The following is a 21753-nucleotide window of genomic DNA, read 5'->3' as shown; positions in this document are numbered from 1 at the left end:
ATATGTTTTGGAAGGCAGACAAATTTGAGGTTGAGGTGGTGCTGAGTTGTTTCTCTGTCAAGGCCATGGAGCAGGAATAGTTTTTGGAAATAGCCATCTTGGAGTCAAACAAAAATCTTTGATGATTATTTCAGCCTGTTAGTGATATGGGCCCAAGATGCCGAAAGTCATTGGATTGGTCATTGTCTGAGTGGAAGAGCATGAGTGTCACTGCCACAAGCTAAACTTCTGTGGGCTCAGGGCCCTGCCACAATCTTATTGCCCTTTTTACTTGTGGGATCTACTGGGGAAAGTGAGAAAGATTTGTGTAAATCTTCACCTCTGCTAGAAAAACAGCTTCAAATTTGCCCTCTACTTATGATGTACTGTTGTTACCTGAAAAATTAATACAAAGATTGAAGAGTTGCAGGACAGGGGACACTGTTGTATACAGTAGGTGTTTTGGTAGTTGTAACCAGATTTGGTAGTTGTAACCAGTTGTAACCAGATTTGGTAGTTGTAACCAGTTGCAGGACAGGGGATTCTGTTGTATACAGTAGGTGTTTTGGTAGTTGTAACCAGATTAAACCCACAAAGGAATCCTCCTGAGAGCCTGCAGTTTACTGACAAATTCCTTGTTGGTGGGACACTAAATGCAGAGGGAAATGCAATTCTACTCCGTGGACTTAATGTGTCTGATCACACTTTCTGAACAGCCCATTTGCTAATTAATTTAAATCACCCGCATCAGAAAAAATAGAGACATAAAGACTATCAGTGCTTAAATGAGACCTCAGTTCAGATCTCAGTTTTGGTGTTTGTGTACGACAGAGACTGAGAGGAATGATCTGGAAACTAAGTCCCAGGGGGATAAGTAGAAGAGAGAGGAGAAAGAAAACAGCTTCAAACAATCTATTAAAACCCCCAGGACAAAGGGAGGAAGACAAAGTCTTTTGTGATTGTAACCCCAGCAACCAGGGGCAGAAGGTAGGCTGAGTCATTATGTGAAAGGATACATGGTTTTCAGGTTGAGTGCCCTAGAAGAGACTCCCTTCTTAATTGTCAAGGTGAAGAATTCTCACAAAGTGTTTATTTTCCATTCAATTTATGAAATTTTCTTTTTTTGTGAATTTTTAAAAAAAGATTTTATTTATTTTGAGAGAGAGGGCATGAGTGAGGTGGGGGTAGGGGATAGAAGAGAGGGAGAAGTAGGCCCCACGCTAAGCAGAGAGCCCAATTCAGGGCTCCATCCCAGGACCCTGAGATCATGACCTGAGCTGAAGACAGATGCTTAACAGCCTGAGACACCCAGGGAGCCCAACTTTAAAAAAAAATTTCTATTCACTCTTTATTGTGCTGACTTATTAAAAGTACTGTGGATATTTCAACAATATTAGTGCTTTTTAATTTGCTTCTATTGTTTTGGATGATATTACATTTGGAAGTTATTTTGTACTTTACCTTACTTTTTGGAGAATTGAAAAAATTGTAATTAATTTTGTGAGATGTATATCTCTTGTCTATCCTGAAAGGCAACATGTTTGTACTATAATTTTGTATGATAAAATAATATAGTTTTTACTTTATAATGAGAAGATTGGTAATAGGCTTAAAATGCTTTTGTTTTTATAAATTTCACATATGCAATTTTTTATCTAAATTTTGTTTTGTTCTTTCATATTGAAAGGAAAGTGATCCTCCAAAACTACGCACATCTCTGAAGCATTCATGGCTAATTCCAATTATACCAAATGCTCAGTACCATCATTTGTTTATCTCAGACATGGAGACTTCATGATAATTGCTGTCCATTCTGTAAATGCCCAAAGATTTATTTCTGTTTTTTTTAAATTTTTTTTATTATGTCTCAACATTTTTCAGAATCTCAATCTCATGGAGTCTGGGAGGGACTTTTTATAATTATCAAATTCAACTTTTTAAATAATAAAGGAGTTTTTCTTACAAGGAGGCTCAAAGGCTGTGCCTTTGCATGAATACTATTCTTCACTATGTAAAGCAGCAACTACTATTATTTACTATCTGAATAATCATAGGCATAGCTGGCTTTGTCGTGGACATTTGTTGCTTTTGACTAAGTTCTCTTTCCTCTTTTGGTAATGGCACTCTAATTTTTCCTTCTACCTTCTACCTTCAGCCCAAATTGTTCAGCTTGGGCTAACCCCACTCTCTAGTGTAGGAGAGGGTACACGATCCAGATTTGGCAAATAAGAATGATTTCTGGGGCTTTTTGCTGATGCTCTCCAGAAATGGGTGCTCTGCTCTCACCAAGAATTTCTTTCACGAAGGATCACATAAGGATCACCTGGTGGAAAGATCCTGCCTGATGCTGATAAAAATGATGATGATAAAGCAGTTTATTTGTTTTCTTAAGTAGGCTCCACACCTAGCATGGAGCCCAACATGGGGCTTGAACTCACAACCCTAAGATTAAGACCTGACCTGAGATCAAGAGTTGGATACTTAACTAAGCCACCCAGGTGCCCCAAGTAATTTATATTTTTAATTCATTTAATCCTCCCCCAAAACCTATGGGGTGAATATTATCTCCTCCATTCTTATGATTAAAAACTGAGGCTAATTGTAGTCAGGTGATTTGTTTAGTGTCAAACAGCTAGGAAGTGGTGGATCTGGGATTCTAAATCTGGCAGCCCATTTCTAGAGCTCATGCTTTTGCCATTATACTAAAGAAAAACGTGGCTGAAAGAGAGAAAAACAGATTCCTGATCACATAATTTGAGCTCTTGGATTAAACTATTCCTAACATAGCCCTAGATTTCCCATTTGAATTAGCCACAGCATTATCTTTTTGGTTTAAATTAATTCGGGAAGGATTTCTACTACTTGCACTTGAAAGAGCCCCAACTGGTGCCTGAAAGAGCAATGGGAAGTCTTGGATAAACTGCCACATGATATTTGAAACAATGCATGTAGAGATGACTTTCTTAACAGAGCTATGAAATGCTAGAGTATCTGCAGGTACATGTGATTATAATTTGCGTTGCGTTGCTCTTCAAATTTGGGCTTTTGTATTTACATATTTACATTCAGTTTGAACTGAATGTTTGTCTCCCCATCCTAAGTTCACATGTAGAAACTCAATGTGATGATATTAGGAAGTGGGGCCTTTGGGAGGCGATTAGGGCATGAGGACAGAGCCCTCACTCCTCCAGGAGTGTGAGCAACACATTTCTGTTGTTTATAACACTTACGGTATTCTGTTTAGCAGCCCAAATGGACTAGGGTAGTGGCTAAGAACTAGATGCAAGTCACTTAAACCCCCATTTGTGTAGATTCTGAGACAATCCTCATCAAATAATAATCCTTTGTCTTTTAAATAAAAATATATTAATAACACCTCTATCAATGTAGTCATGAATATATAAAAGATCTAAGAAACAAAATTAGATCCAAATTAGCTTAAGCCAGAGGAGATTTATAATAATGTAATCGAACATTCCAGGGAAGCTGGGTTTGGCTGACCTAGGACTTAATGTTGCCAGTAGGATTCATTCTTGGCCTTCTACTTCTGGGCAGGCTCCATCCTCAGCATCTCCAGGAAACTCCACAGCCACAAGGGAGGTGAGTTTCACTTCTTTGGCTACCTCGCCCAGGAGGGAGGACAGTGTGTGTCTCAGGATTTCCTGCATGAGGCAGCCAGGTTTCTCTGACTTAGGTTAAGTGAGATATACTGATGGGTTTAGGCTGAGTGGGTTCCACTCCTGGTGCCCACGGGGTACAAAATGGAAGATCAAGTTGAGAGAGGAAACTCCAGATATTGATGTTAGGAAGGAGAATGTAAAATATAATAACAATAATAGTACTACTTGAAGTTACAATGATAATAATAATAACAGCTAATAATACAGTGCATATTATATGTTGACATTTATTAACATATTTAATCCTTACCACAACTGTGAGATGAGTACCATTAAATTCTCATCTTACAGAAAAAAGATAAGGAAAGATTTAAAAATACATATTCCTTAATTTTTAACCATTGATTACCTTTTATTAAACATTGTGATTGGGGATCCCTGGGTGGCTCAGTGGTTTAGCGCCTGTCTTTGGCCCAGGGCGTGGTCCTGGAGTCCCAGGATCGAGTCCCCCATCAGGCTCCCTGCATGGAGCCTGCTTCTCCCTCTGCCTATGTCTCTGCCTCTCTCTCTCTGTGTCTCTCGTGAGTAAATAAATAAAATCTTAAAAAAAACAAACAAACAACATTGTGGTCAATCGGAATATTTGGTAGTATATTTGTGTGACAGTACTTGATAGTATATTTGTATGACTTCCTGAATGGTGAATGGGGAATAGATAGATATTAGTATATTACCCAGGAGCCAAACTTAAGGATTCTCTAGAGTTAAATGAAGATATATATTCATATTCCCAAATATCTAAATATTACAAATTATCTCTTTTTTTTGTTTAAGCCATGAAATATATTTTACTTGGAACTTACCAGTTGTCTTGCAATAATATAATATATTGTGATAGTGAAAAATATTTTTTCATCTTACAGGTGAGGTGACCAAGACCCAGAGAGAGGAAGTTCACACAGCTAGGAAGAGGCAGAGCCAGGATTCATGCAGGCACTCTGGCTATAGAACCCGCCCTGTTTACCTGGCTGTGTTAAGAGTGGATGGTGAGTCACAAACAAGGAGTGTCCTATGCTCAATTTCCCTCCAGTTATAATCCTTAGCCTTTTATTTAAGAGCTTGTAAAGCCATAGCAATGTTCAGTGCTGTGCCATACAATCCAAGTCTCCTTTACACTGTTTGTGGTGATCCTGTAAGTCATGTAGGGTAGCCAATCAGTTTCTGAACTCTTGTCCTTTCGGTCAATGTCAATACTCCTTTATTCTTACTGAAGGTGCTGATAAAGAACCATACATCTTTATGAATCATCTCTGTAGCTGATTCCAATTTTTCCAGAGTCAAGGATGACAGTCAAATACCCTTCTCCCTTGTTTGTCTTTATGGCTATCATTTGCATAATCACCATATGATCAGGACAGAGGGTAAGGGTGAAACTGCTTGGTATTGTGATATCTTTAGTTTCATGTTTCTTGATTTGATATAGAACAAGAGCCATCTAACCATTTATTTGGTTTAATTTTTTTTTCCAGGAGATAAATTTGGCACATAATAGGGTATGTGAGGAAAAAATATTCTAGACAGAGGACAAGCCTGTGCAAAGGCCCTAATTTGAAGATATCCTTGGGAAGTTTGAGCCCCAGTGTGCCTGAAACAGAATGAGTAGTAGTTTGATTCATGAGAATGAAACAGAATAAAGCAATGGAAGGAGCAAAGTGCCAACTCTGAGGCCTTTAGATCCTGGTATGGACTTTGGTCAGTGTGATAAAGAGCCTCTGAAATGTTGGAACAGAGGAATGTTGTGATTAGTTTTTTTTTTTTTTTTAAAGATTTTATTTCTTTATTTGACAGAGAGCAAGAGAGCACAAACAGAGGGAGCAGCAGAGGGGGAGGGAGAAGCAGGCTCCCCACTGAGCAGGGAACCTGATGCGGGGCTCAATTCCAGGATACCAGGATTATGACGTGAGCCAAAGGCAGGCACTTAACTGACTGAGCCATCCAGGCACCAGTGATTGGGTATATTTGAAAATGGCTACTCTGGCTTCTGTGAAAAATATGGACTGGAAGTGGGGGTAGAATAAAAGCAAGGAGAGCAGTTGTAATAATTCAAGTGAAATATGGGTGGCTTGGACCAGAGTGGAAGTGGATAAACAGGTCACATTCTGGGTATACCAGTGATCTGAGGGAATGGATATAGGTTATCAGAGAATAAGAGGAATCAAGGATGAACCCTAAAGGTTTTGTTCTGGGCAAATGGAAAGATGGAACTTCCATTAACTGAGACTGTAAGTGGAAAATCAAGGGTAGGGAAGATCAAAATTTCAGTTTTGGGGATGATGTGTCTGTTAGACAAAGAGGACATACAAAGTACTGGATTTCAGAGGAGAGCTAGGGCTGGAGATGTGGATTTGCTTCCTTGGAAAAAAGGAGAAAGGTTAGAGGTTAGAGAAGCAAAAGGATTGAGGAGAAGCAAAGACAGTGCCTCAAGAAGGAATCTGTGAGAGTGTGGTGTCCAGAAGAGCAGGTAAGAAGGTATTTCCTAGAGGAGGCAGTGATCAACAGTGCAAAATGCAGTAAGAGGAGGGCTGATAACTGACTGTGGAATTTTGCAATGTGAAGGTCACTGGTGATCTTGATAAGGCTGGTTTTGGTGAAGTTAATGGGAACAAAAACTTGATTGGAGAGATTTTAGAGACGGATCAGAGAAATCAGAGATTTCTTTCCTTGAAAAGGAGTAACAGCATAGTTTTTATGCTAATAGGAGTGACCTAATGGAAAGGAAAAAATTGATATAGGAGATGGAGGGAGAATTGCTGGTGAGAGGAAAGGTGTTCACAAGCATTTGCAATGAGGGAAGGGCTAAAAATATTTCTTCGTGAGGATCTGATAATGACAGCTTTATGTCATTGACATATATTTTCAAGTGGTTTGCTCAAGTGGTGTATATTACTGATATCAGCATCTCAAACAGCCTGATCCATTATTTTGGCATATTGAGATTTTTAATACTGAGAGTAAAATGACAGAGTTTGTTCTAAGACTGACCTACAGTGAAAAGAGCTCCATTGCTGAGAATTTCATTTTTCCCAGCACATGATGATGTTCTTCCCTGATCCCAGGAAAAACCGATTATGTATTATAGGGGTATATTTGAAAGCCAAATCTAAATGCCTCAGTTGAACCTGAAGAAATGCGGTTAAAATTGGATGCTGTCAGAGTGGATTGAGAATTGGATCAAATTGCTAACCTTTCTGCTTTTGTGTGTCTTGGGTTCCTTGACTCAGCATCTGATAGAGCTTTGAAAGTAATCTTTAGACAAAAATCATCCTATAATTTTTGGATCATCTGCTTAATTCAGTTATGAGCTGTCTGGAGATCCATCCTAGATTGCCATTCCTGATGTCCACAACTGTAATTTAGGATTTTAAAATTTATTAGAAATAAAATATAGGAAAATAAGCCACCTAAAGGTGGATGAAAACTGATCTATGAACTGGATGTCTTGGTGAAAAATTGCAAACAATATACTGTCTCTCACTTATATAGGACCATGTTCATTTTTATTTTTAAATTATATTTTTATTATTTTAAATTGGATTGAGACTTTGCTTCTTTATTTAACTTAAAATTTGTAGCACTGTGTCAAATGACTGCCCATCATGTGGTCTTCAGCTGTCAAGGGTTGGAGGAAAATTAGGCTAGGTCATGCAGAAACATATAGGCTTTGAAAAATGTTTGAATTGTATTCAAGGGCAGTAGGAAGCCACTGGGACACATTAAACAATAGGAAGCCACTGGGACACATCTCACTGGGCAGTGAGATGTTTACAAGTTTTTAAATAAAGATCACTTAGTTCTTGTATTTGTTAGAGAGGTACAAATGTGGAATTAAGGAAGTTAACAACAGGCTGGTCTATTTGAGGGGTGATGGTTATTTGGACTGGAGTGGTGGCAAAGGAGAGAGTAATATTTAACATTTATTGAGTACTTCCTATAAGAATCCTATGAAGTAGATACTACCATTGGTCCCCATGTTACATATAAGGAAACTGAGGCACAATGAGACAACGTGACTTGTCCAAGGTTACACAGCTATGAGATTGAAGCTTGGCTTTTAATCTAAGTAACATTTTGCCATAATTAATGATCTTTTTAAAAGATTTTATTTATTTATTCACGACAGACAAAGAAAGAGAGGCAGAGACACATAGGCAGAGGGAGAAGCAGGCTCCTCGCAGGGAGCCTGATGTGACACTTGATCCCCGACCCCGGGATCATGCCCTGAGCTGAAGGTAGATGCTCAACTGCTGAGCCACCCAGGCGTCCCCATAATTTATTATCTTAATTACTAAACTAACTTGCCTCTATTGGAGGGAAATGAGAGAAGTCAATAAAGCTATATATTTAGAGGTGAGATCGGGAGGATTTGATACATGACTGGTTGTGGAGAGAAGGTAGAAGGTAAGATGGAACATGCAGAGATGACTCCCATGTTTCTCTCTGAATCAACTAGAAGGATTCAACATTTGTTAAAACAGAGAAAGAGTGGAGGACACCTAGATTTAGAGGAGAATATCAAGTGTGCCATTTGGCAGGTACAGGTTAAGCTGCTTGTGAGACATCCAGTGAAGATGGTCCATGTGGAATTGCAGCTCAGAAGAGGTCTGGGTTGGAGAGATCCACTTGGGGACTGGTGGTTCATTGGAGAATGTGGTTGGGCTCTGAGTTGACCTATGAGCAACACAGTACCCAGTATATAAGATAGGCCAGTAATACTGAAGGAATGAGTTTGTAGAGTAGCCATGATCTTTGGATTTGGAATGTACCATACATAGTACCAACTCAAGTATTCAAAGTTTTGCTTTCTGGCTGTTATATGGTTAACAATGTTCACTGAAGACATTCTCAGGTATTTTCCATGGAATGACTGTGAAAGAAGAGCACTCTGGAAAATATCTATTTTAAACACGTACATGAATACTTAAAACTGCTGTTTAATGAATAGCTCTAATGATTTACATTCTTAGTTTGCTAAGAGATAAGCTTTTTTGTTGTTGTTCTAGAACTCACCAATATTATTAAACAAGGTGGTGGGTATTGAAAACAACGATTACTTTTCTTGTCTTTCAAATCTTAATAACTTCATATTTTATTTTATTTATTTTTAAAAATAACTTCATATTTTAAAGGAGTTAAGCTTAAACATTTTTAAATTTAAAATAACTCTAAATTTCAAAAAAGTTGCAAGAATAGTACAAAGATCTCCCATAAATTCTTAATCCAGAATCACCAATTATTAATATTTTACCATATTTGCTTATTCATGCCTTTTCCCTCCATAGATAGAGTCTTTCCTGAACCTTTGAGAATATGTTGCAAGTATCATATTTCTTTACTTCTAAATATTTAAACATGTATTTCCCATGAATGAGCTTATTCTCCTCTATATTCACAGAATAATTTTCAGACTCCAGAATTACAACATCTTTGTAATATCACTTTATAATTTGTAGTCCGTATTCAAATTTCTTCATGGCCATTTTCCCTCCAATAGAGGATCCAACCAAAGGTTATGCATTTCATTTAATCATCATGTCTCTGTAAGTCTCCCTTAGTTTGGACAGTTACTTGGCCTTTATATTTTAAGATTTATTTTTGAAGAATATATAAACCAATATTTTGTAAAATGCTCTTCACTTTGGGTTACACTGATGTTTCCTCAGGATCAGATTCAGGTTATGCATTTTTGGTAGAAGTATGATAAAAGTTAGGGTTGTGTTCTCAGTACCATGTCAGGAGGCAAATGACGCTGGTTTGCCTGATTATTGGCGGTATTAAGTTTGGTCTCTTGGTTACAGTGGTATTTGTCAGGTTTCCTCATAATAAAATTATGATATTATGATTTGTCCCTTTATAATATTAAGTAATCTGAAATAATTAAATTTTAAGGTAACAGCTACTATGTGTACAACTCAAAACCTGTATTTTTCATTGCTGGATCCCTAGGAGGAAGATGTATTAGGAATATAGAGGCCAGCTAACAGAATCTGCCATGAGGACTCAAGTTAATTTACTCAGTTTCTAATATGCAGCTTCTAATATTGTTTAAATCTCTTAGTCATACCATTGGGCTAAGTTGGAAAGGGGGTGGCATGTGATCATATTCATGATGTGGTTCCAGCCCATTCTGGTAGATAGAAGAAAACATCTGGTCTTTGTACCATACCTACTTTCCCTCCCAATCCAGTAGTAAAAAAAGGTTTCCTGACGATTGATTATTCAATATATATCCAAACTATTTTACATGAATTACCATTGGCTTATCTCCCCCTCTTCTTCACAAGGGTTCTAATATTCCTCATATCCTGGAATTGGGTATTGGCTTTTTACCTTGTCTCATTCCCCATAGTTATCAGTCTTAGGATGCCAAAATGAACCTTAGAGCACCATGAATCTACTCATATAAATATGAAGAAATGTATAACTGAGTTTTTTTCATTTTATTCTTGAATCAGATGGTAATTCTCTCAGCCCTGTAATCATTAATTTTAACACAAATTCTGTAATAACCATAAAAACATGAAAAAAACAGCATACTTGTATAAGGCCTTATGCATATTTTATCCATTTTTATTTTATAAACTTCTAATGAGTCATCCAGTATGAATTTTGGCAGACTAGTGTAGCATAGTACAGTTGTGTGATTTTCAGACCCTGGTAGCATTGGGTCACATTTTGCCTTTGTTCCACATCTGCCCAAAGCTTGTAACAAATTTATCAAAATTCTTGCTATATATGGACTGTTCTAAATGAAAGAGATTTCAGAGAATAATTCCTTTCAAGCATGAATATTTAAATAATACATTTGTCCTTAATATCTTCCCATGAAAATTGGCTTCTTAGCCTTGTTTTGTTATTTAACCCTCAAATGAATTCCACTGGGTTAAAAACAACAAGAAAAATTTATTCTATTCAATCATGTTGTCTCCATGATTGACCCCTAAGGTAATAGAAAGGAAAGCATGTCTTATGCTGTTAAATAGTGTGTTGAATCTAGTAAAAATTGCCTCATTTACTAGTAATAATTTTAAAACTATTTAATATCCAAGTTTAAACAGGAATCTCACCTCATTTGGTCAAGTATTGAGTTTGGAAATATACATTGCTAAGATAAGCAAATAATCTTTGCCCAAAAATAGGCTGAATACTTTGAATGCTCTTAGAATACTTTTCAACTAAAGTCAAAATTGCCAGAAATTTTTTTTGTAGCCTTTAATAATTGTACTTTATAATAAGTTTTTTTAAAAAAAGATTTTATTTATTCATTCATGAGAGACACAGGGAGAGAGACAGAGACATAGGCAGTGGGAGAAGCAGGCTCCCTGTGGGGAACCTGATGCATCACTCCATCCTAGAACCCTGGGTTCACACCCTGAGCCAAAGGCAGACCCTCAACCACTGAGCCACCCAAACATCCCTATAATAAGTTATGAGACATTTTCTTGAACAGAATTTTTCAGACTGTTTTACAGTGTTCAATTGCAGCAAAACACTTTTCCTGTAAAGGAGTATCGAAAGACCCTAATAATTTTATTATGATATTCCTATCATCTTTTCTTCATGAAAAGAATACCAAACAATTTCAAATTGACCTCAAGCATTATTTAAAGCTAGAGCACAGAGGGTATATTAGGATTAAAGCTAAGATGCTATAACAAAGAAAGTGAAGAACACTGTAGCTTAAAGAGCACAGAATCTTATTTCTCTTGTGTTGTAGTTAATGAGTCTAGGCTGGGGGGCAATGGACTCCATGGAGCCAGTCATTTAGGGGATCACATTCCTTTCATCTTGTTTCCCCACTGATGTTTCTTTGCCTAGAAGTTGAAACTAGATTGTGGGCTAGGTTATGAAGGTAAACATACCTTTTAAAAAAGCTAGATTGGGCAGCCCAGGTGGCTCAGCAGTTTAGCGCTGGCTTTGGCCCAGGGCCTGATCCTGGAGTCCCGGCATAGAGTCTCACGCAGGGCTCCCTGCATGGAGCCTGCTTCTCCTTCTGCCTGTGTCTCTGGCTCTCTCTCTATCTCTGTGTCTCTCATGAATAAATAAATAAAATCTTAAAAAAAATTTAAAAAAGCTAGATTGTCTTTGGTTGAAGTTAGGTTGTGGGCACATTCATGTTCTGGTTCTTCAGAAAGGGAAGGGAGCATGAAGTGCATGTCCAATGTCTTTAGGTCCAGATCAAGAAATGATACGCACTTATCTAGTTCCTGTTCCTTAGTCACATGGTTACAAAATGTAAGGGTGGCTAGGAAATATGGTATAGTGGAGCCAGTTAATACTGTGTGGCTATGGAAGAAGAGGTAGCTATTTGGCTCCAGAGAGTTTAGACAGCTTGCCTAAGGCCACATAGCTAGTAAGTGGAAGGGTAAGTAGGTTCATACCCGGGTAATCTTGTCCTAGAAATTTTGATCTTAAATATTGTTTAAGTTTTAGTTGCTGTATAAGAGCCATCCCCACATGGAGTTATTTTTCATGCTTCTGTGGGTTGGATGGTTGTTCTTCTGTTGCCTAGATTAACTTATGTGGATACATTGAGCTGGCAGATTGGTTTAAGACTCAGTTCAACTGGAGCTGCAAGTGGGGCACGTTGATTCTTCTTCTAGTGGCTTCTCCACATAATTGGCCTGGGCTTGCTTACGGTACTACATTCTCAAGGCAGCATTCCAAGAAGGAGTGTTCTAGGAGCATAAAAATAGAAGCTACAAGGCCCCTGAAAGCCTAACATTGGAAGCTACACATCTTTATATCTAGTGCATTCTTTTGGTAAAATTAAGTCAGAAGTCTAGTGCAGATTTAAGGAGAGCCTCCATAGCTTTATAAAAATCATGGAAAACTCTAATTGCAAAGGGTATATGGGATAGAAACTGTCGTGTCCACCTTTCTAAATAATTTACCACAAATCACAAACACCAGGCAATTCTACTTCTAAAAATCAAAGATTGGAGAGCACCTCAGGAAATCTGAGAGATCCTCTGATCGAGGTCTGAAATCCACAGATATATGGAGTCTGTGGTCTTCGCATTTTCATTCTGTCCTAAGGGATGATCAGGACAGGAAGTATACCAGGATGGAACTAAGAGACTAGGAAAGAATGTCTGGTTCTGAATGGGTGATACACACTATTGGCTTCCTATGGCATAGTATATTACATTTTGGGGGTGTGTTCAAGGACTTAGATAGGTTTGATGTGTGGACTCATGTTAGTTGTGCTCACTAGAGGGCACCTGAGGTTGGGAATGACTTCATTTGAAGTATAATCAGGAGATTTTCTCTGAATAAAAAGACCTGGATCTTGGGGCTCGAATGCTTCTGAATTAAGAGGGACAATCCATGAGAAGCAGGGAATCTAAACTCTGTAGGGCAACGTTAAGGGCCAGTGTTACTTCAAGTAGGAGACAGAGATTTTTAAGGCAATTGACAGTGGAAAATAAAGTTCACTGGAATGATGGGTGAGGGGATCAAATGGGATTGGAAGCATGGCAGAGGAGGAGAATGAGAACTAAAACTTCAGATGGAAACCTGAGATAATCAGTCCTGAAATCTTCAAGGGTAGTAAGCGCATCTTGTTTACTCTCATATCCCTAGTGGAAGTTGGTGTTAAACGTGTGCTAGATACTCATAAATGTTACAGTTAAATAAAATAACCTTGTACCAAAGCAGAAGTGCGAAAATCCCTAACTAATAAAGGAAGTAGTAGTGGGTGGTAACAAAAAGACCAGGAGGACAGTTGGTAGCAGATGGTCAGATTTTTTGATTTGAAAATCAAAATGGGATTTGTTTCTGCCCATTTTGTGGAGGTGCTTTAAAAGAGCCATAGTCCTTTTTGCTATGGTCTCTGATTTGATGGGAAACGCAATCTCTATATGCTTACAATTGTAGGACATAATTTGACTTCCAATAAAAACCAAATTCATGAAATAGTGGAGCATTTTAAAGACATTTCCCTAAATTGTAGACTTAAATTCCCAAATCTTGAAGATGGATGATCCCAGCTGTGCTGAATTATTGATTTTCAGCTAGTTCAACATTTTTAAGTCTCTTTTAATATGGCAATATTAAAAAAGCCCTTCCTTAACATTAATTCTGTAGTTTTTTCTGTCCTTAGTTTCAAGCATGCAATCAAATCTAACTTTTAAATCTCTCTCTTTTTTTGGTCACTAGGGGTTATCATTCTTGGCAAAGTAAACATTTCCATGGGTTTTAATGAGCATCACTGCCAGCGGCTGTTAGCTGTCTCTTAACTATACTATCTAGCCTTTAAGGTTTGTTGATTATATCCAAAGTTTCTGTATGTTTGAGCTGAATTTGGATACATTCCCAAGAACAATGATGCAGCTCCTGAGTTTTATATAAAATATTTTTGGAGTTTCTATATGCTATCTTGCAAGGATATATATCAAAACTTTCTACTTTTGGTTATGATATAGAAGAATGGGAAAAGTATTTACTCTCCTGGTAACAACAACTAAAAACTCAGTAAAATTAAAATTATTCTTTTATATGGGGCTAGGGAAGAAAGGTGAACACAGGAAGTGTTGCAGAACCAAATTCTAGGTAAAAAGAAAAAGAGAGAGAGAAGAACAAAAGCAAGCAAACAAGCAAGCAAGCAGCCTTTTATGGATAGCAGAGGTGTGGCAGCTTCCATACATGGGGTAGGTCACTACTCCAGGTTGGAGCAGATGGAGTTGCAAACCTGCCGTAGATGTAGAAATCCTGTTGGATGAAGTGAAATCAGCCGAGCCTTAGATGACTGTGTGGGTTGCTGGGATGAGTGCTAGAGACAAAATCTGGAAGAGCACTAGAGACAAAAGCAAATTGCATGATCCAAAAATCCTCCCTTTCCCACTATCTTTGAGGATTGTTGAGAAAGTGACAGTGGATGAGGAGCTGGAACACAGAGAAATCATTTTGTTTCACATATTCTTATAGGAATGGATTCCATGGTTCTACCAGAGTTAAATAGAAAGATGAATTTTAAAAAATATCTGTCTCCAAATTCTTCCTAGCTTAAATGCTGGTTGTCAAAGACTCTGAGAGTCTGAGATTTTACTGTACTAGCAAGCTAATAGGTTAGACTGCCATAGTTTCATGGATGCTGGTAGAAGACACAAAACTCCCGGGTTCTAGATGAAATCAAAACAATGTATGGATATAAACTAGATTGGGCCCTGCAGAAGAAATGGTCAGTGCACTTAAAACCATATCAATAAACATTACCTAAATGAAGTAAAAAGCTTAAAAATAAGCTTTCTAGGAATTGAAATGCTCCATATCTTGATTGGGGTTAAATGGGCTTATATCGTTGTCAATATTCATCAAACTCTGTGCTTAATATCTGTACATTTCACTGAATATAAATGGTAATTCGACCTAAAAAACCAGAATCAGAAACTGCCTTGTAGCCCATGTTCTATAATGCAATGGATAGAATTTCTTCAAAATTAACCTGAACTGGTAATTTTTTTTAAAAAAAGATTTTATTTATTTATTCACGAGAGAGAGAGAGGCAGAGACACAGACAGAGGGAGAAGCAGGCTCCATGCAGGGAGCCTGACTCAGGACTCGATCCCAGGACTCCAGGATCACGCCCTGGGCCGAAGGCAGGCGCTAAACTGCTGAGCCACCTGGGCATCCCTGACTGGTAATTATTTTAACAAAGCTGTATTGAGTACCTCCTGTGTATAAGGCATGTTCTAGGAATTGGTGAACAGAGCAAAAATGAGCCTGGCACGCATATACTTTATGTTTTAGCCAAGGTAGAAGGATGTGTTTGTATGTAGTGAGGAGAAGCAAACTATAAATAAATGCTTCAATTGATAATTTTTTAAAATTTTATTTATTTATTTATTTATTTATTTATTTATTTATTTATTTGTTCATGATAGACACAGAGAGAGAGAAAGAAGCAGAGACACAGGCAGAGGGAGAAGCAGGCTCTACGCCAGGAGCCTGATGCGGGACTCGATCCCAGGACTCCAGGACCACACCCTGGGCCAAAGGCAGGTGCTAAACTGCTGAACCACCCAGGGATTGCCCCTTAATTGATAAAATTATTTGAGATATGTGCCATGAAGAATTGGCTGGAGAAGGGGTAAGAGAAGAAATATATTAGATCAGATGATGAAGGAAGCCTTTGGAGTGGGTAACATTTGAGCTGAATCTTGAATGATAAGAAGGAGCTAGTGCCGGAGAGAGCTGTGGAAAAAACATTTCAGGCAGATGGAACAGCCAGTGTATAAAGCTCTGCAGTGACAGTAAGTGTGGTTTGTTGAAAGGACCACAGTAACCCTGTGTGTCAAGAGCACAGTAGGCAAGAGGGAGAAGAGTAGATGGTAAGGGTCATCTTGTACCTATTACTTATGCTATGTGGATTCTCAGTGATTGTTTTGAATATAAATATTCCTGGCTAGTGTCCAAATCATTTTATGGATGTAGAGTTTGAGAATACGCTTTGTGAACTGAAAATAACTGAATGCATTCTGGTTATTATTGCTGTTATTTTGAATTTTTAAAATGTTTGTATGTTTTCAGCAGTAAACTCTACTTTTTTATTGCTTAGTAATCTAAGTCATAGTGGAACAATTAGAAAACTACATATAAAGCCAAAAGAGTAAAAAAAAAAACCCCAAAAAACCCTGTGGTCATGTTACGTATGTAATTCTGCACATAATCATGTACTTTAACTAGCCATGTTGTATTGTTCTGAAAATTGATATCACTATTTCCATGTCATTTAATATGTATTATAATATTTTAAAGGCTACAAGGTGAACTGTCATGATCCTGTAGTCCTGTGGTCTTGAATATTTAGGTTGTTTTCCATTCATCATGATAAACAATTGGGCATCTTTGTACTTACCCCTAATTATTGTTAGAGTAGATTTTTGGAATTGTTCCTTTTGATATATACGAAGTGGCATTCCCAGTGTCTGTACCAATATAATGAACTGTTTCAGTGTAACTTTTTCCTTTACAAAAATTACCTGGAAAAAATGATAGTCTTTCTATTGTTTTGCAGGCACATTCTGAACCAGGAAATGTGCTGTTTTGGTTTTTAGAAAATCAAATCCAAGACAAAGCTTTTTTTTGAAAAAAAAAGAAGAAAGGTTATGGTCCAGTGGAAAAGTCATGGCTCACAGGTTGACCCATTACGCTTCCTTCTTCCTGTTTGGCTGATATGTTACTGGAATCATTACGTGGTTGTGTTATGAGGGGAAAGAATGAGAGGGAGATGATGGGTAATAGGATGAAGGGAATAGATGCAGACAAGGAACCAGGCAGAACCAGGAACCAGGCAGGGGAGATAGACTGAGGCTGATATGGGAGGCAAGATAGTGGCCCCCAAAGACATCCATGTCCTAATCCCCTGAATTTGTGAATATGTTGCTACACACAGCAAAGGAGACTTTGCAGATGTGATTAAGTTATGAATCTGGAGGTAGAGATTTTCCTGGATATCCAGTGGGTTTCACATAATCATGAGGATCTTTATAAGTGAAAGAAGAAGGCAGGAGAATCAGAGTCACAGAAGATAAGATAACAGAATTAGAGATCAGAGTGGTGCGGTTGCTGGCGTGAAGGGGGCAGCCTCTGGAAACAAATCTCCCTCAGGAGCCTCCAAAAGGAATGTAGCTCTGCCAACACATTCGTTTTAGCCAGGGGATCCATTTTGAACTTCTTACCTCCTTAACTTTAAGATAATACATTGTTTTAAGTCACTAAGATTGTGGTAATTAGTTATGGCACAGTGGGACAGTAAGGTAGGTGCTGAAGGTAATGGGGGAGTTAGGAAAATGAGTTTGATGTTTGGGTGGAGAAACAATGATGGAGAAAGGTAAGGTATGTGGGAACTGTAGGGAGGGGTGGAGCAGAAGAAGGGTGACTCCAAGATGAGATCACCACCCCCTGCTGGGTTTGCTCAGCACTACATACTTTTCCTTCCCAGCTCTGCTTCGTATGTATGTGTAATTATTTATTTGATCTCTATCATTCCTTCTAGAATGCAGACTCTGAGGGCAGAGACTGTTTTGATCATCAGAATCTTCCGAGCAGGGCTGTAATAACTGATAAGGAACAAATGAATATCATAAAGAATAAGTGAATGAGTGAATTGGGAGAAAAAGCTGATGGGTAAATAGAAAATAAAAGAACATCCAATAAGGAGGGAAGCCTAACACATAGCCAGTTTCTTATAGATGTAAACTTTACATTGCCTATAGTGATTTTTCAGTCAGTAGGGCAGATTGATTGATGCAGTTTGACAGGCACAGTGATTGATTAAGAGCAGCTGGGAAACTAGATTTCCTTGGTTCAAATCCGTGTAGCTATGCATACTGTCATATTTAACTGTGTCCCTACCATACTTATATGTGATACTTTTCAGATATGTTGGTCTAAATACAGCAAAAGGCTCCATGCATCCATGTATCCTTGCATCCGTCCATCTAGTCCAGGCCACTGGTTCGGACCATAATTGGTGGGGGTGCCTGGGTGGCTCAGTGGGTAAAGTGCCTGCCTTCTGCTCAGGTCATGATCCCAGGATCCTGGGATGGAGCCACTCAGTGGGGAGTCTGCTTGTTTCCCTCTCTCTCTCTCTCTCTCTGTCTCTCTCTCTCTCTCTGCTGTTTCCCCCCACCTTGCCCCGTTCCTGCTTGCTCTTTCTTGCATTTTCTGTCTCTCTCTCTCTCTCCAATAAACAGATAAAATATCTTAAAAAAAAAAAAAAAAGGAACACATGTGGTAGAGCCAAGGTTCAGTCTTAGCTCTGTCAGTTACTACAGAATGCTGGACACGTTACTTACAACTCAGTTTTTTGATCTATAAAATCGGGGACTACTAGGGCTATTGTGAGAACTAGTTGTAAAGCCATTAGAGTAACTGCTGGCAGCCAGTCATTGATAAATATTATCTATTATTAGTAGTAGTTGAATAAGGTAAATTTTGGTTAAATAGAAGCAGAGACCAAGTCTGCCGCTATATAGCTGTGTGACTGTGGACAGACTCTGTATCTCTGGTTAGGGAGAGGACTTGTTCTAAACCAGTGATGGTCAATCTTTACTATGAACTACTCAAAGGTGCTTTGAAAATGCGAACTCGGAGTCAGTAGGTCTCGGTGGAGGGTGGGGTTCTGCATTCTAACAGGCTCTCAGGAAATGTGACGCAGCTGGTCCATTGACCATACTCTGAGTCGCCTCCTTCTGCTCTTTGTGTCACCAGCCTTCTAGTTTCACAGCCTGTAGAAACCTTGCACTTGCCTTCCACTTTTTCTTCCCTCTCATTGCCTGTTCCAATCCTTTTGTTGCTAATTCTGTTCATCTTTCAAAATGTCTCTTCGGTGTCCGCAGAGCCTAAATTATGAGAGAATGATTTAGAAAACTGATATAACTACTTGGTTATCTAGCCACTACAATTGTGAAGAATATGAACATGGCAGAATTTATATAATTTGGTATCACAAATATGAAAACAGACATTACGTGTGATTAAATCTGGGACACCCCGACCCCCAGCATTCTATCTATAGAGAAATACCACCATTGGATGGTACAAACATGATTCATTCCAGGCGTGTATTATTTTTTTCTTTTTCCATAGCTCCTTTAATGAGTATGTAGTATTTGGAAAATGAAAACATTGTTTTCAAAGAATGACTGGATCAGAGTCTGTCCAATGCAAACGTTTTTCTGGAACCTTCAGGAACTGTACTCCTTTCTCTCTAAGTATCTTTATAGGCTTTCCTTTCTCCTCATTCTTTATCTTCAGGCTTCACTGACAGAAAGGCCTCACTCTCCAAAAAGATTTTTCATTTTATCTCCTCTGTGTTTGGAAACTCATCCCTTCCTCCCCCCCAGGTTCTGCCTGACAGAAGAGATTAGCCTCTGAGGCTTTCCTCAATGGTAACATGGTACAGAACACCAGTCCCCACACAGCCGGATCTTACTTCCAGGGGCTGCTGGGGGCCCGGGGCCAGAGTGCTGACACCATCCAGAATTTTGCCCTGACCCCTCTGGGGTCTGCTCCACGTGAAAGGACAGGGAGGGGACATGGAAGGATGAAGCCACATGTTGCCCAGCTGCAGCTGACGCCAGCAACAACTTGGGATGCAGCCCCACAGCTGCGAAGTAAGCCAAGCAGCCAGCCACGTCCACAGCCGCAGAGTCTCCAAGGGGAAAAGAGCCATCAAGCCAGATGTTATTTCTAGAAAAAAATTGCTGTGGAACTTGGCCTCTGAATGGTGCATCTGTCCAACTTATCTCCGCTTGGTCATAGATGATGAAAACTCTGAGAGGAAGCCTGGAAAAAACAAGGAAGAAGCATAACTTGACTTTGAAAAGAAAGTCATGAAATAGATGTTTTTGCCAAAGCATTTATTTTGGAGTTTCTCAAATTTCTTAGCTTGAATTCATATTGAAATGTCCTTTCTGGAAGTGGAAAAGATCTGTTAATCATGTGCTGATACATATTCTGCTTGATTCTACCTTTTATGTCCTATGGGGTATGAGGAGGACGTTTGGTTATCCCTTAGAGAAGAGACGAAAAACCCTTGCCTTGCTCTTGATTCTAGACCTTTCTGGAACAAGCCTCCTACATTAAGTCACTGTACTTTCCAGGACTGCTGGGTATGGTTGGATAGGTTATTCACTGCTCAAGGCTGCCTGATTGAGGAAGAAGAAGGGGGCTAGAATGTAGCCTGTGCTACACTGCACAGGTCTGTGTCCAACTGGGAGTGGAATATTCTTACAAATAACACAAAGATGCTATCCATTTGCCAAGTGCTGTGCCCACACTTTAACCTTGTATGGACAAGATATAGTTTTCCAGTTAGCATAAAGTGTTATATGGGTATATCGCCCAACCTGACCCCATCTCAGACCTTCTAACTGAGACAACCACCCTCTCAGTTGCTAAGCCAGCAGCAGCCACGTCTCTGTCTCTCTGCCAACCAGAGAGCTTGTAGGACTGTCCAGAGGCCAAAGCATCTGGCCCTGAATTTGTTTCTCCATTCTGATCAGCAAGATTTTGTCTTGAGATCAAGGCTCTCCACTTATACTTAGGAGAGAGATTCTTGTCTTATTTTCTGAGCCAAGTTGATATCTCAGAGACATACGTGTGTTTTGATTCCTTTGGAACTAGGGACCTGTCTTGGTCTGGCCATTCACAGGCCAGGGATTTGAACAGAGCTCTGCTCCCTAGCTTGCTTGCTGAGCCTCCCTTCCCCTGTTGTCCTTTCTGCTTAGATCTTGGGCCTGCCTCAGAGTGAATCCCTTTATTGTTCTACTTGCCTATATGGATTCTCCTACTGATTAGTGTTATGTTCCTGAGGTTGACGGCTTGCTGGGACCACTTTCTTTCTCTTTTGCCTTGGATCCTCTGGACATGGTATTCTGAACTTGTCTTGAGGCTTCGCTTTCTCTCTTGGGTGGGTCTGGTTCAATGTCTGTTCTTTCCTAAGCTGCCTCATCCTGCTTCAGGGAAAACGTCACATACTTGGCCATCCTCTGAGATATGGCACTTAGCTCTGGGAAGCGCCAACTTTATATGACCCAATGAACAGTTAAATGCTATAATTAATACTCCTTACCAGATGTGTGCTGTCTGAAATTCTATCAAAGGCACTTTTCTCTCCAAGAGGGACAAGATGAGGGACAGTGACCAGTGAATTACAAATACTTATGGCCATTGCATAGTAATATTATTATCTTTCTTGACTATAGGAATCCAGGGTAGCAGGCAGACAAAGGAGGTCCAAGGACAGCAGAAGAGAGGCATATACAGAGAACAAGTTTGAGAGGCACTGAGGACTCTTCTGTTTCTGCCTTTATCTTGTCCCAGTCCTGGGCCAACAGCTTAAATTGCTTTAGACTTTGATGGAGTTTGGATGCTGAGAGGATATTGGGCGAAAATAGTGTCCTTTAGGTCCAATGGAGAAACAGAAACAGGATTTGGCTATTATTTGGAAGTGGGTAGAGAAGCTGAGGAATGAGCCATAACTGTACCATGCAATAGATTATAATGTAAAGTAAGGACCACAAAATGATTAGTGCCAGAAATGAGTTCAGAATAGAGGCCAGAGGGCAGCCCGGGTGGCTCAGTGGTT

At 39.1% G+C, this 21753-nt stretch overlaps 1 long non-coding RNA gene across 4 annotated transcripts in view; it reads left to right on the top strand.

Moving 5' to 3' along the window:
• The window catches only part of LOC144320707 (uncharacterized), a 91006-nt gene that overhangs the window by 4828 nt on the left and 64425 nt on the right, over positions 1 to 21753 (top strand). For 3 of the 4 annotated variants that reach the window (XR_013386312.1, XR_013386315.1, XR_013386314.1), the window contains one exon: positions 4523 to 4645. This is a non-coding gene — a long non-coding RNA (uncharacterized LOC144320707). Of the gene's footprint in view, positions 1 to 3534; positions 3580 to 4522; positions 4646 to 21753 lie in introns of all 4 variants that reach the window. The other variant, XR_013386313.1, reaches the window with a different exon arrangement.

This window comes from Canis aureus, chromosome 9, assembly GCF_053574225.1.
Source record: "Canis aureus isolate CA01 chromosome 9, VMU_Caureus_v.1.0, whole genome shotgun sequence".
Classification (NCBI taxonomy): Eukaryota; Metazoa; Chordata; class Mammalia; order Carnivora; family Canidae; genus Canis; species Canis aureus.
Note: the sequence above shows the minus strand (reverse complement) of the source record. Positions and strands in the feature narration are given on the sequence as shown.